Consider the following 14557-nt stretch of genomic DNA (forward strand, 5'->3'; position numbering starts at 1 on the left):
TTGTGGAATCACTATGTTGTACACCTGAAACTAATGTAACATTTTGTGTCAACTGCACTCAAATTTAAAAAAAGGAACATAAAAAGGGCAGTAATTCAGAAAAGCATAAGGAAGAACTACCTGAAATCCCATCATCACAGCATACTTGGTTTAAAATAACAAAATCTCTTAAAGTACTACTTTAATGTATGCCCACTACAGAAAGGCAGGGAGGGAGGGAAGAAGAATATATCTTCACATCTTCTATTATCTGCTTTATTAAACATGCTCTATGGAACACCCTCAAGCAGATAGGTGAGGCTCTGCCCCCACCCTACAACATAACACTTCCACTCTAAGCAGAGCAATTCAGCTTTTATCTATTTTATTTGTTTATAGATAAGCTCAAGGGCAATCTCAAATTTGGGCAGGCTAGATGAAAAGCCAAGGACAGGGGCACCTGAGTGGTACAGTCAGTTAAGTGTCCGACTCCTGGTCTTGGCTCAGGTCAGGATTTCAGGGTCATGAGATCAAGCCCTGAGTGGGGCTCTGTGCTCAGTGCAGAGTCTGCTCAAGATTATCTTCTCCCTTTGCCCCTCTCTGCCTGCCCCATGCTCTCTGAAAAGCTGCTTACAGAGAGAGAACACTGCATGGGGAGAATTGATTGTGGTGATAGTTGAACAACTCTGTGAATAAAGCCATTGGATTATACACTTGAAATGGATGAATTGTATGTTATATGAATTATATATCAACAAACTTAAAAAAACCTTTATGGACACTTATAAAACAATTCAGCTGAGTAAATTTGAAGATCTAATTGGCTTTATTCAATAATTCATGAATCAGGCAGCATCCCATCTAGTAAATAGAAAGGAGTGCTGAGGAGCTACACAAAATGGAAGGCTTTTATGGGGGTCCTTCTAAAGGAAAAGAGTGGATTGTTTCAGGCAAGGTCGCCTTCCTTTAGGAGACAAAAGAGGTCTATCAGGTGGATTACCGCACTAGTGCTGACCAGGAAACTCTAGGCTGAGCAGTTGAGATTACATTCCTGGAAGGGGCTGAAACTGCAATTAGTCTTGGTTTGCTGACATGAGGCTTAGCACAAGTGACTCCATTTTGGGCCTTTTCTTTCCTTTTTCTTTTCTATTTTTTTTTTTTATAATACTGAAATTTGAATTTCATATAATTTTCACAAGTCAAGAAATGCTGCTCTTTGATTTCCCCTGCCAAACATTTAAAAATGTAAAAACGATTCTTTGCTTGTGAGCAGCAGTGGCCAGTTATATTTGGTCCATGAGCCTTAGTTTGGTGACCTCTGGCTTAGACTAATCAGGATGCCCTTCCAGAGGCAGGGAAGGGGTGTCCCTCTTCAAGGTCAAATGGAGGAAAAGTTCATACTTGAAAAAATCAGGAATTCTTTGGGGAGGAAGAAAAGGAAAATGGATGATGAGAAGGCAAACAGCTATGTCCCTTGAGGCTGTTTAGAAAACATCTCTTAAGGGCCACACATGATCCTTGGGCATGTAACCCTTAACCCCAAGCACTTTATCAAAATATTCCTTCCAATCCCTTCTATCCCTAGGAGGAATTTTAATGAATAAGAATTTCTCCATCTTATTATATTTCCAGTGATACGTGAACATCTGATAGATGCTCCTAGGGGCCCAAGAAAGAGTACCTTTCTTGTCAGAGGTAGACGTGGTGGACAAATAAGCCATTCTGAGTCACTCCCAGTAGGCGTCGCTGCTGAAACAAAGCTATTGGGACTTTGTTTTTCTTTTTTTTCTTTTTTTTTTTTTAAAGATTTTATTTATTTATTCATGAGAGACAGAGAGAGAGAGAGAGAGAGAGAGAGAGAGGCAGAGGGAGAAGCAGGCTCCCAAGGAGCAGGAAGCCCGATGCGGGACTCGATCCCAGGACCCTGAGATCATGACCTGAGCCGAAGGCAGACGCTTAACCATCTGAGCCACCCAGGCGCCCAGCTTTTGGGACTTTGATCACGCCTCTTGTCTGCCTCTGTGGCAACTGGTGTAAGAACCAAAGGCTTCTTCCTTTTTTTTTTTTTGTAATGACTGAGCCACCCAGGCGCCCCAAGAAACAAAGGCTTCTATTCTATTCCTTTTGCTTCTAATCTGACTTCATAACTTCCAGACTTTGAGAGAAAGTTTGATGCATTACAAAGATCACAGAAAGTCAAGACACCTGGCCTCAAATCGCTTCATGACCTTGGGGCAGTCCCCTGCCCTGCAAGATAGACAGTAACAAGCACAGCAAGAACAGTAAAGCTAAATTGCTTTCCTCAGGGACTCCTGGGTGGCTCAGTCAGTTAAGCGTCTGCCTTTGGCTCAGGTCATGATCCCAGGGCCCTGGGATCAAGTCCCACGTCAGGCTCCCCACTCAGCGGGAAGCCTGCTTCTCCCTCTGTCTGCCGCTCCCCCTGCTGTGCTCTCTCTCTGAAAAATAAATAAAATCTTTAAAAAAAAAAATTGCTTTCCTGAGTCTGGAGGATGAGAAGAGGATCCTTTCTAGTTTGGAGGAGGGAATAAGGTTTTTAGAGAAAGAGTGTGTAAAATAAGAATTCAGGGAGTGGTGGTAATTGAGAGGTCAGAGAAAGGACTTGAAGTGGCAGGAGTATAACAATGATTTAGGGTTCAGAGAGGGTGCTAGAATGCTGGGAGGGGAGGGGGTGTGGAGATAGGGTTGGGAGGTGGAGTTATGGATGGATCAGAGGAGGGCCCTGAGGAGCGAGTGGGTGATTCAGCTGAGGAGGCTCTGACCATGGCTGGGGATGTATGAGGGATGAGGATGCTCACCTGGCACTTTGCCTACACCCCAGCTGCAGCTGCAAAGCTCTGCTTTCTTAAGTGCAAACCACAAAGAAATTCCCTGCCACAAATCCCACCATCCTTGTCCCCTGGCTGCAATTTCACTCATGTTCTCTTTCCCACTAAGAAGGACAGAATTGGCTGCTTCAGTGTGTTAAGGTAAGTTTATTTCACTTTAAAGTGAACACAATTGAGTTCATTGACTTTATAAGGCTCCCGGTGCATGCTCTGTAGGCTTTCTCATCACTTTCCCCAGAAAAGTGCTTCCTTAACTATCTCGACCAAGGAGGCAGGTGAACGGAAGGCTGCTCAGTGTTTCCAAAGGGAGTGACCAATCTCCCTCCAGGAAAGAGAACTTTCAGTAAGGTAGTGAAGAGCTGAGGACTGTGCGGGCAGAGTTCCCTCCGGGATCATCAGAAGCTCCATTTTTCAGGCTAATAGGGAGTTGGGTACTGAGGAGTGCACGCTAACAACCTCAGGAAATTGCCTTCGCTGGAGAGGTGTTTGCATGGCACCTTCCCTTTTCAGCAATGGAGCAAGCCCTTTAGTCATCTAAGTGGAAAGAACTGTGGATGGAGGGGGATGAAGGCCCTGGGAAAACAGGTGTTGCCAAATGCTCGAGTGTCCTGGGGATACTGAGCCCCCAGTAAATTGGGAAGGACACTCCCTCCCTGCTCCTAAAAATGTCTGCTCTACCCATGTAACATTGACCTGTGAATTCTCCTTGAGAATTTAACTGGTTTGTTTTCTGCATGCTCTACTCCAGAAACATGCTCAGACACCTCTTCAAGATGCTGGTGCCCTTTGAGAAACAGCCTATGTAGAGAGCCAGTATGCAGTAGAGCGAAGCCTGTTGAATAGCTGCTTTGTGTTTCTGAAGCTCAGTTTCCTCATGTATAAAATGGGATAATTATAATCTACCTTCTAGGCTTGTTGTGAGGATGAAATGAGAGGTGTGGGCATGTGCCAGGCACATTCTGTGTGTCTTTACATGCACTGCTTTATCTAATCCTCACTACTACCCTATGAGGCAGGGTCTGTCAGCATTCCCATTTTACCAATGAGGAAACAGAGGTCCCCAGATACATGGCAGAGTTGAGATTTAAACCTAGGCTGTCTGACTCCAGAGTCTGAACCCCATGTTGTCCATCTTGGTACCTCATTAGGGCACAACAAATAGGCGTTTGGTATTGTCAGTGTGCAGAATGTTGTAAGATCACTTTTCTTAGTGTCAGAAGGCTCCCAGAGGCTGAAAAACCTGGTTGCATAAGGAAGAGGGATGTTCTAGGATTTTCTCAGTGATGTCTTGTCCATGAATAGTTTTTAGTTGTTCTTTCTGTGAGGGAGAGCTAAGTCAGGAATGACCTTGTCACTATCTTGGTGACATCCCCTAAGGTTTTGAATGACTAGTGCCAGTATGGAGGTGAGGAAGTATCACGTTAGGAAAACACAACACCCATCTGAGTAGAAAGAGAAGAACAGTTGAGCTTGGTTATTCAACTCCTTTAGCTTTTTATCCATTCATTAAATAAATATTGACTTAGTACCTACTTTCTGCCAGGCTTAGTGTTAAGAACAGTGGAGATGTGAGCAAGATTACGTCCCTGTACTCAGGAAGTTTATTCCAGACACAGATAATGTCAGAGTGTGCTACATGCCTTCTGCAGTCCTGTTACAAAGTGCTATGGTAGGAGAGCATGATTTTGACAGCCAATAGGCTCTGATCAACTTCAGTTATAGGAATGCATCTATCCCTTGTGCTGTGCAGGGAACCAACTATTGCTCTTCATTAGAACCGGTCCCCAAGTTATTTTGGCAAGAGGCAGAAAAACAAAGAAATCGACATTACAATGTCAAAGATGCAAGATGCAAGAGGCAGAGCACTGCTACCATTTGTCCAGAGCATGGGATTCCCAATATGTCTTCCTTCCCAGAATGGTCGCCTAGGTTCCTTGTTACTATCAGCTTTATTGTTGAGTAAATCAAATTATATCAGTGAAAGCCCAGGATAAATTACTATATTCAATGAGGATAGGTATAATGGTTAATATTCATTAATTCGACACATTTATTGGATTCTTCTTAGGTGAACGGCACTATTGGAGGGACTGAAGTATAGCAGTGAACAAAAACTTCTTTGACCTAATGGAGCCAAATTATAGAGAAGAGAGACAAATGGGTAAATAAATATATACCTTGTTTTAAGCCAGTAATGAATGTTAATAAAGAAAAATAGAGTAAAAATAGACCAGTAAGAAGGAAGAAAGGTGTCACTTTAGATAGGGATCAGCAACAGCCTCCTTGAGGAAAGATCATTTGAACAGGGTCTGAATGAAGAAACAAGGCATCAGGTAAATGTCTGGGAGGAAAACTTTCCAGGAAGAAAAAATAGCAGGTGGAAAAACCCCGAGGCTGGTACAAGCCAGGTTTGGTGTTCTGGCAAAGCAGAAATGGCAGAGTGGTTGAGGTAGAATGAACAAAAGATAGAGAAGCAGGAAATGAAGTTGGAAGGATGGCCTGGAGCCAGACTTTGCAGGGCTTTGAAGATCACAGAAAGAACTTACATTTATAAATGAGTGTATTGGAAAGCCATTCGAGAGCTTAATCTGGGGAGTGGCCTTGTCTGACTTACTCTACAAAGATCACTTTAGCTTTTGTGGTGGGAATGGACGGTAGCAAGAGTAAGGTGAGAGGTTGATAAGCTGCATTTTCCCTGCAGTCAGTCGGAATGAGAGTGCTGAGATGGCTAGACGATGTGTGCCTCGGGTTGGGAGTAGGGTGGGTGCTGGGATGTACAGGACACCTGTGCCAGGGTCCTCACCTTGGGAGGAAGTTCAGGCTAGTGGCCAGAATACCATTTGCAAGATGTTTGACTGTGTGCGAGTCACTTAACTGGGGTGTCAACTTCCTCATCTTTCAAGTGTGGAAAAGGATCTCATGGAGACTTGTGTCACAGGGCCAGCATGCTATCTGCAACACAGATGTTCCATGGTGTGAGCCATTGTTTAGCTCACCTCTCAATTTACAGAGAAGCAAGCTCAAGTCCGGATAAAGAACAGGTTTTGCTCTACCACCCAACTTGTTACTGGCAAGACCTAGACCAGACTCCTGTTTTCCTACCTCCCTCCCTTCATTTCTTTTTTTCTTTTTTTTTTTTTAAAGATTTATTTATTTATTTGAGAGAGAGAGAGAGAGGGAGGGAGAAAGCAACCAAGCATGGGGGAAGGGGCAGAGGGAGAGGGGGAGAGAATCTTAAGCAGACTCCACGCTGAGCATGGAGCCTGACACAGGGCTCCATCTCACAACCCTGAGATCATGACCTGAGCTAAAATCAAGAGTTGATCACTTAACTGACTGAGCCACCCAGGCGCCCCCAGACTCCTATTTTCTCATTCCCTGAGCAGCCCTGTGTCTGGATGGCAAGGATGAAGAGGACTGTGAGGGCAGGGGAGATTAGGGAAGGCTCAGAGAGCTTTTACAACTTGAATTGGGCCCTTTTGTCCCAGTCCCCCTCTTTGAGGATAAAGTGTGGGAAATCAGGCAAGAATGGGTACATCATGAAGTAACTACTCATTCCCCATGCCTTTTCACTGGAACCACCTGAAGATAACACATCAGCATGGATCCTGTCTGCTCAGGAGCTTCTCACATGGCCTTCCCATCTGTTTTTATATGCACTTTCTCTTCATACCAAGCTACCACCTCTGTCCCATGTTAGGAGGGGTTGGATGGCTCCTTCCACACCATGTGGTTGCCTTCTTCCAGGCTGTGTGTATGTGAGAGGGTGGATGGTGTTCCTTATCACTGAGTTGCCTCACCAGTGAAACTTTCTTCCATCACTGACTGCCCAAAGATACTGCCTCTAATCCTAGAATACTATTCCGACCCACTCAGTGTACAAATGAGGAAACTGAGGCATAGGGGCCAGGGACTTACCCAAATCGGAGGCAGAGCTATGACTAGTCCTCAAGTTTCTTGTTTTCTAACCCAAGGCACATTCCATTGTCCCATTTTGTTGCAAGATTGATGACTCAGCCCTGTTTTCATCTTCTGCAAAGACAGAACAGTAGAGATACAGAGAGGGCTGAAGGAATGATGGGGTGAGGGCAACAAATGGATAAAGTAGAAGCGAAATCATCTCCATAGAGCCTAAACAGTGAATTATTGACTGTCTAAAGTGAGGATAAGTCATATAGTTTTTCTCAACATCCTTCTTTTCTTTCAGTTACCCTTTGTCATCTTGTGTTGGTGTCACACAGCCCCATGTTGCACCGTCTCTCTCTGTGAGGGATGGCCTGAAGAAGGTCATTTAGCCTTCTCTCCAGCCAGCACAAGGATCAGGTGCAGATGGATCACTAACAGGGATTGGACGTTAAGTCAGCAACAGCCTAGCCACAAAAGGAACAGTGTAGTATCTTAAAAGGCAGGACTTTTTGTCTGAGTTTCCCCTTTTCCCCTCTTCCCAGTTGACAAGTCACTTACACTGTGTTTCAAGCTTCCATGGACTCCTCATAGGTCAGGCAGAAATAAGAATTCCAAGCCTGTGGGGCGCCTGGATGGCTCAGTTGGTTAAGCATCTGACCCTTGATTTCGGCTCAGGTCATGATCTCCTGGGTCGTGGAATTGAGGCCTGCATAGGGCTCTGCACTCAGCATGCACACAGTCTGTTTGTCCCTCTCCCTCTTCTCCTCCCCCAACTCTCTTTCGCTTTCTCTGAAATAAATAAGATCTTTAAAAAAAAATTAAGAATTCCAAGCCTGCCAGCAGCTAGGGGTTCAGTTAGAAGCTGCATACCAAAACAAAGAGGCAACCCACAGAATGGGAGAAGATATTTGCAAATGACACTACAGATAAAGGACTGGTATCCAAGATCTATAAAGAACTTCTCAAACTCAACACCCAAAAAACAAATAATCAAGTCAAAAAATGGGCAGAAGTCATGAACAGACACTTCTCTGAAGAAGACATACAAATAAATGGCTAACAGACACATGAAAAAATGTTCATCATCATTAGCCATTCGGGAAATTCAAATCAAAACCACATTGAGATACCACCTTACACCAGTTAGAATGGCAAAAACGGACAAGGCAAAAAGCAACAAATGTTGGAGAGGTTGTGGAGAAAGGGGACCCCTCTTACACTGTTGGTGGGAATGCAAGTTGGTACAGCCACTTTGGAAAACAGTGTGGAAGTGCCTCAAAAAATTAAAACTAGAGCTACCCTATGACCTAGCAATTGCACTACTGGGTATTTACCCCAAAGACACAGATGTAGTGAAAAGAAGGGCCATATGCACCCCGATGTTCATAGCACCAATGTCCACAATAGCCAAACTGTGGAAAGAGCTGAGATGCCCTTCAACAGATGAATGGATAAAGAAGATGTGGTCCATATATACAATGGAATATTACTCAGCCATCAGAAAGGATGAATACCCAACTTTTGAATCAACATGGATGGGACTGGAGGAGATTATGCTAAGTGAAATAAGTCAAGCAGAGAAAGTCAATTATTGTATAGTTTCACTTATTTGTGGAACATAAGGAAATAAGGAATAGCATGGAGGACATTAGGAGAAGGAAGGGAAAAATGAAGGGGGGAAATCAGAAGGAGAGATGAACCATGAGAGACTATGGACTCTGAGAAACAAACTGAGGGTTCTAGAGGGGAGGGGGGTAGGGGGATGGGTTAGCCTGGTGATGGGTATTAAGGAAGGCACGTACTGCATGGAGCACTGGGTGTTATACGAAAACAATGGATCGTGGATCACCACATCAAAAACTAATGATGTATTGTATGGTGATTAACATAACATAATAAAATAAAATTAAAAAAAAAAAAGAAGCAGCAGCTGCATGCCCCCGGGGTGAGAGCTAGGGGCTTAGTGAATATACTGAAACAGAAGCAGTAGAAGAGCAGGAAGGCATACCCTCCGGAGCCAGAACCCACGGCTCAAAACCCTGCTCTGTGTTCACCAGTCCAGTGTCCTTGCACCAGCCACCTACGCTTTTGTGCCTCCGTTTCCTCAACTGAAAATGGAGATACCATAGATGACCCTACCTCTTGGGTTCTTGTTTGCCTTGGTTGGGTGAGAATGATAAAACTATTAGCCACAGTTACCACCACTGTTATCATTACTATTTGTTTTTCTTAATACTCAAGGACTTTTGGGAATTGTTCTTCCATCTATGATGAAAATCAGGAGGAAATCTGTTCACTGTCTGATGCTAACTTAAATTCTTCTTCTATTATGAGGTCTTCCTCTCTGGCTCTTACCCTTGCAAATAAGAAGCAGAAGTATCCCTCCCCTGAACTTACAGAACACTTCACTCATATCACCACCTTATTACATACTGCATGAAACCATGTCACAGATAGGGTTTTTCTTAGTGCTCCCTGAGGGCAGGGCCTGACCTTTCAGTTGTAGTCCTGGTTTCTGTGAGACAGATGGAGCTAAGTCTATAGACCCTAGAGTAGACCAACCAGACCGTGCTCCTTCCCAGTTTCATGGTCCTTGTTTAAATTACTCTCAAAATGTAATTTTCAAAAATAAAAAAAATGTACATTGAACACACATCAGAGATTTATTAGCTTATTAACCAAGGAATCAGCGGCATGACTAAAGCTCAGTCAATGAAGATCTGAGAATTGGTATACAGTCACTGAAATATAAAAACACTGAAGTAGGATAGATGAGTTATATGCAAAGGTAGTAGATGCCCGGGCAGGGCAGTAAAACCTTACTTCTGGGGTTATTTTTCCTACTAGACAAATATATGCTCTTTACCAGCCAAAAGGCATTTGTTAACTCTACATCTGCCACAAATTGACATCTAACTTGAAAGACTCTGGGCCTAATTAATGGTCAGTCGAACAAAGGAACACTTATGTTAAGAATCAGATAAACCTGGGGCTCCTGGGTGGCTCAGTTGGTTAAGCGACTGCCTTCGGCTCAGGTCATGATCCTGGAGTCCCGGGATCGAGTCCCGCATCGGGCTCCCTGCTCAGCGGGGGTCTGCTTCTCCCTCTGACCCTCTTCCCTCTTGTGCTCTCTGTCTCTCATTCTCTCTCTCTCTCAAATAAATAAATAAAATCTTTAAAAAAAAAAAAAAAAAAGAAGAATCAGATAAACCTCAGTTTATCCAGTGTGCTCCAGTATTGAAAGCACACAAGGTCATCCTTTTCCCTCATTTCCAAATTTTGGATAATTTTCAATCATTATTATTTTTTATTTTTTTATATATTTCTTTTTATTTTATTATGTTATGTTAATCACCATACATTACATCATTAGTTTTTGATGTAGTGTTCCATGATTCATTGTTTGTGCATAACACCCAGTGCTCCATGCAGAACGTGCCCTCTCTAATACCCATCACCGGGCTAACACATCCCCTCACCCCCTCCCCTCTGAAACCCTCAGTTTGTTTCCTGTAGTCCATAGTCTCTCATGGTTCGTCTCCCCTTCCAATTCCCCCCCACTTCATTTGTCACTTCCTACTATCTTCTTCTTTTTTTTTTTTTTTTTTAACATATAATGTATTATTTGTTTCAGAGGTACAGGTCTGTGATTCAACAGTCTTGTACAATTCACAGCACTCACCATAGCACATACCCTCCCCAATGTCTATCACCCAACCACCCCATCCCTCCCACCCCCCACCACTCCAGCAACCCTCAGTTTGTTTCCTGAGATTAAGAATTCCTCATATCAGTGAGGTCCTTTGATACATGACTTTCTCTGATTGACTTATTTCATTCAGCATAATACCCTCCAGTTCCATCCACATTGTTGCAAATGTCAATCATCATTAACCTCTCTAAGACTCAGTTTCTGTATTTGTAAAATGGGGATAACAATACCTATGTCCCAGAGGTAGTTTTGTGTTTAAATAAGACAAAGTGCACAGGGTACCCAACACATTCTCTGCTGTGTTAAGTGTTGGCAAAGGGCTAGATATCAAGGTCCAAACTTTGTAAGGAAAAATGATAATAGAATGTCTACTGTCTGTCAGATATGACTCTGTATGCTTTATATATGCTTACATATATTCCATTCACCCTCAGAACAGGACTCTCAGGTGGGTATTCATTAGTTCCAGTTTATGCAAGGAAATTTAGGGAGTTAAGTGACTTGTCTGAAGCTCTCAGAACCACCAGGGAGTACAGAGTAGGTCTGTGATCCCAAAGGTCTTTCCATGAATGTTGCTGTCTCTTTAAAAGAAAAAAAATAAAAATAAAAATCACAGGACAAAGATTTTCAACAGCATTTACATTGAACTTGAATTTGATTTAGAAGCATTTTCATTTTTAGGTTATTCATCCAAATTTTGTTCCTTCCTTACCCCCTCCCACCCAATCCCATCCCTAAACCAAAAAGCTTTTTTTTTTTTTCCTTTACCATTCATTTAGCACTTCAAAGCGGGAAGGATGTGCCTCTGAGTGAAACATTGTGCTGGCAAAATGACACTCCATTTTCCAGGAGCCCTAACAAAGACTTTTGATTTGAATGTCAATGCTGTGAGGATGATTAAATGTAAGATTCACTTTTATATTCCCCAGCTGCAAAATAAGTTGTACAGTTCAATTAGTTTGCCATGTGGCTGAGGATCCAGCCCCTCAAAGTTGCTATGGTGACGTGACTAATGAAAGTGGTGTTGGGACTGAGGTTGCAGCTCAGTGAATTTCCAGGGACTGAAGCTGGAAGGGTTACATGTTGGGAGGACGACACAACTGATTTTTCTTTAGAGCCCCCTAGAAATGCTGTGTTCCCACGGCTTGCTGTGATGCCTCGACTCTTTGTACTGACATATGAAAATATATCTTTCCTTCTTGGAGAAAGAGCCACAGGCAGAGGTTTTAGTTGGTCAGTTGGTCTATCTGTCTGTCTGTCTCTGTCTCAAATCATTTGCTCTCTTGCGACATGAACTAGGATCTGGAGAGATTGGTCTAGGGAGAACGTCAAGGCCTTATAATTGATAATGCCCTTAGGCCTCCATCCTCTCATTTTGAATGTCTGTTAGTCCCAAAGAAATCCCCATCAGTCCTTCCCAGAGCTCTCTTAGCTTCATCTTCCTGGCTCAGTAGCGATTCCAGCGGACCCTGGAATTGAAGTCAGGGAGCAAGACATGCAAACATATGGGGGAGAAGGGTTTCCCCCTTGTTTCCTTCAGGGTAGTTCAGAAAGTTGTAATTTGTTTTATTTTCTGTTTTCTGTCCAGTTCATTGAGTTCTAAATCCATGAGAGCAGAGACCATTTATGTATTAGTTCACTGCTACACGGTCCACATCCAGTCTAGGGCTTCCTAGTAGAGGGCATTCAGATACCTGCTAAAGGAAGGAATGACTGAATCTGAATATGAATCCTGATGCCTGCTGAGTCTTTGGGAAGGCCATTTTATTTTTGCTAAATGCCACTTCCCTCCTCTGTAAGCTGCGGGTGACCAGGCTCCTCTGCCTACTTCTGGGGTTGTGGCAGAAAAGAATTGGTGGTGGACATGTAGGAGCTTTTTAGATGGTAAAAATTGAAGGGTTTTATAAAAATGAAAGGGCTTTTTGGTTGGGATGGATTGCGCATTTTGGATGTGTGGGTAGATAGAACAACTGCAGAGCCAAGCAAGATCCTATCTCACACAAAGAGCGATATGAAGGCTGGAGCTGCACGAGGGGATCAATGTCCTCATTAGCATGGCATTGGAGAGTCACACCAGGAAGATGTTCTCTTAGTCTGTTTTGCAGGAGCATCATAAGAATTCATTAAGGTTGGTAGAATGATTTGATAACCTTAGATAATAGGTGTGACAGAAGTGTAAACTTAGATTATTAAAACATGAATCGGATTGTTTTCTGGATGACTCAAGCGGGCAACAGGGTGACAGCAATTTCAGAAGGTGCTTTTCAATGCCTGGTGAAGAATGGATGTTGAGCTTGGCTGTCATTCATCTGCTTCCTTCCACAGAGAGTACAGCGCAGTGTAGGGGAAGGCAGGTAGAAAGCAGTAGTGACAGTGAGGAAAACAGGGTTCCACGCTGACATGCTACTAACTGAGGAACTGTGGGCAAAGCGTGGACCTTCCTGGCGTCTCCATTTCTGACTTGGATAATAAAACACTTTCAAATCTATTCCCCGAAACCGAATTTACCAGCTATCAGTTAGAATGACATGGGGAAAATGAAAGAGATTCTTTGGACCAATAGAATAGACAGACTTTGGGCTTAAAATTAAACAACTTGGCCTTGGGACCATACTTCAGAAAGCTTTTAGTAAGTTTCTGTCAAATCTTGTGGGGGAAGAAGAGATGAAAGGCATAGGGGTTGTATTTCCTTAAGTTATTTTATTGTGGATTTTTTTTTTCTGTTAACATCTTGATAAGTAGTATTCTTTGACTACTTTGGGAAATGCTGGACCCAAAAGTAGTGTCTTGGGTGACTCTCCATCTGCAAGAGTTGCTCAGGGCAACCTCCCAAGACAGTACTAATTTCAATGAGACAACATTTTTACACTTATTAGATCAAGTGTTAAAAACAAGCAAGCAAAGAGACAAGCACATCTAGCATGCACAGCCAGGATTCTGCCCTTCAGATATCTCTTTGTGAATGTTTCAAATGCACTTAAGATCAGCTTGTGCAGAGCCAGACTCAAAATCCTCCCCTTCTGCATCACACTGGCCCTAGACTTCTTGTAGAGTTCTGTCCAGGTGTGGCACTGTCACAGCTCTCTGTGACAGTTTCTCTTTCGTCCTCCTCTCCAGATCCTCACTTAGTCCTGTATGGAAGGTAAGTCCTGGCAGGCAAGTCTGGTTCTTACGGCCAAACATGTACCTGGCCTCATTTAAGCCTCTGGGTGGGTATTTTCCCCAGTAAGTAGATAAGGATATTGGGGAGTAGGAGCTGAAGGAACATGCCCAAAGTCACACAGCCAGCCACTCACAGTCACATTGAGAGATAGGCCCAGCCCTAAAGCATCCTTTTTGGGCACGTTGTTGCTGCTTTTCTCAGACCAAACTGAAGTCCAAGTTTCCCCATTGTTCAAATGTGGTTTTAAGAAATCCTGTCTTGCCTCCTTTATAGTATTAATGTAAGTATGAAATTTAGGACAGAGATGGATAGCACTTTAGAAATGTAAAAATTGCTGCACAAATGCAGGTTCTTATTACTTTACCAGGCGACAAAATTCAAACAGACTAGGAGAGTGCATCTCAATTGCAATAATTTCTGTGATAACAGCTGCAGACAGTCTTTGGAAAGAGGTCCTGAGAGCTGTGTTCACCTCCAAGAATTCTAATAAAATTCATGAAAGTCAGGCAACATTGAGCCATTTGAACTGCATTTCTAATTTCTTAGTTGGGTCCATCCAGAAGCTGAAGCCCAATTTTAGAGCTTTAAAGCTGTTAAATAGCATCTAATTCCTCTCATTTTACAGATAAGGAAACTGAGGCCTATAGCAACTTCAGTCAAGGTCAAAACCATAAGGCAAGTCACATTTCTATTTTTCTCTTTCTCTGCCCAACAACTCCTGACCTAGGTTGCTTTTCAGAGGTTTTTCTCCACTCTGTATAATCTCTAAGTTCCTAAAACTGAGACTGAAGTTCTCCATTGGCTAATAAGTGGCCCCTGGCAGCCTAAGAGGAGCGAGGTCTATGGGCACTTGCTTTGGGGAGAAGAAAAGATTCCACTGGGGCTGGCAGACACAGCCATACTCTCTGCACATTCTCTGGGCAGAGCATTTAATTTGTGCTCCCAAGAGCC

Source organism: Mirounga angustirostris, unplaced genomic scaffold (genome assembly GCF_029215605.1).
Source record: "Mirounga angustirostris isolate CCGP_5_RB_7025 unplaced genomic scaffold, mMirAng1.0.hap1 SCAF_7, whole genome shotgun sequence".
Classification (NCBI taxonomy): Eukaryota; Metazoa; Chordata; class Mammalia; order Carnivora; family Phocidae; genus Mirounga; species Mirounga angustirostris.